Below are 2,320 nucleotides of genomic sequence, written 5' to 3'. Positions count from 1 at the left end.
AGCCTCCAACTAAAACAACTACAGCCTCTATAACAGAACCCCCGTCAGAACCCCCGTCAGAACCACTCCCAGACTCGCCAAGTCGTCTGGGATTCCGAGACATAAACATTTCTATCAGACAGAGGGTCCATTTTTAAACATGACAAAAAGAGAAAGGGGTGAATAAGAATGATAGTGATAACTAGAAACAGTGGTTAATATAATGATGATAGTCATGATAGTAATAGCTATAATGATAATGGTAATAACGATAATGATGACAATGATAATGATAATAAAAATCATAAAAGAATTTATCATAAAAATGGTAGTAGCAGAAGCACTACTGCTGCTGCTACTATTATTAATAGTAATGATTATGAAGATAATCTCATAATTGATGACAACAATGGCAATAATATTGATGATAATGGTGATGATAGTAATAGGAATTTGGGTAAACATGATGATAAAAAGTAACAAGAATTTTTATGATTACAGTAATAATAATGATAGCGACAATAGCCACGATAACAATGATAATAGTAACAAGAATACTAATAGCAACTACGATAACGATAATGATGGCAATCCTGCCAATGGCAATAATGATCTAATGATAGTAAAAATGATAGCAATAATGATAACGATAACAATAACGTTCATAACGATAATGGTGACAATAATGATAGTAATAATATTGACAATAATAACGCAATTAATTAAAGGAATGGGAACAATGATAATGACACAAACAATTATAATCAAAATTATAGCATTTGCTCACATCTGTCTAAAATAAATCCGGTGACATGGGCCATGTGAAGACAGGCGAACTAATAAATATTTTCAATATCAACCTGATATTTGATTGCAGCGTAGAATAGTATTTATGATGCTCATTTATTCACAAATTACTTATGTGTTTTTGCTGATTGTACCATATCATACATGTGGGTTATGTATGAAACTATCATTGCAAATCTAATGTCCAGTATGGTTGATATCACCTCAAATAATTAAACGTAACAAAACCTATTAACCTGAAATAGTATGTGCGTGTATATACACTATATATATATATATATATATATATATATATATATATATATATATATATATATATATACATATACATATATATATATATATACATATACGTATATATATATATATATATATATATATATATATATATATATATATATATATATATATACATATATACGTATATATATATATATATATATATATATATACGTATATATGTATATATATATATATATATATATATATATATATATATATATATAGATATATATATATATATATATATATATATATATATATATATATATATATACATATATACATATATATATATATATATATATATAAATATATAATATATATATATATATATATTATATATATATATATTATATATATATTATATATATATATATATATAATATATATATATAATATATATATATATATATATAATATATATATATATATATATATATATATATATATATATATATATATTAATATAAATATATATAGGTGCATGTACACAAAATAAGAAAGATCTGTTCATAAATACACGATCCCTCTCATCCCAATCGTTTAGATGTAGCATAGACTCAATCACCAATCACGGATAGTGAGATTCCCCCTTTAGACACAGTTGTGTAAACAGTGCTCTCAACAAATTTCGATAGTGATAACAAATCTTAGCCCAATTTATGGCTACAAACAATCCTGCTTCAGGAGAGGACCCTGGAAAAACAAAGAAATGGAGTTAGACTTCCAAAACCCAAGAAGTAAAAGTAGTCTGGGAAACTCCATTTCAAAACAACCGCGCTGCAAGACTCAAATTTCCCACCCTTAGATCAAGCCGGAAAGAAAACAGCTCACCAGCAATATTGGACATCGATACGCAAGCATTAAACAACGAAAAAGTTTCATTAATACAACTTAATGACAAATCGTTGACTTCTAATTTCAAGAGCCCCAGCCAACGTATTACAACTAATACTGAAAAAAAGAATGAACTCTGGTCTAAAGGAGAAAACCCAGGAAAATTAAAGTGTCTTAGTCAACCCAGTTATAAAACCAGGCAAAAATCCTGCAGAAATGTCCTCATATAGATTTATTACTAGAATTTCCACCATAGGCGAATTATTAGAAAACAGCATATCATTGAATCACTATGTGGCTAGAAATAAATAATAAACTAGATGAAAATCAGCTAGGTTTTAGACCTGGGGAATCCACCACAGAGGCCATACAACTAATAAATCTAACAGTAACAAAACCTCCACAAGAGAGAGAA

The sequence above is a fragment of the Penaeus japonicus genome, unplaced genomic scaffold, assembly GCF_977035675.1.
Source record: "Penaeus japonicus unplaced genomic scaffold, GWHDUDI00000001_assembly GWHDUDI00000024, whole genome shotgun sequence".
Lineage (NCBI taxonomy): Eukaryota > Metazoa > Arthropoda > Malacostraca > Decapoda > Penaeidae > Penaeus > Penaeus japonicus.
The sequence above is the reverse complement of the archived record's forward strand: the minus strand, read 5'-3'. Positions refer to the sequence as shown.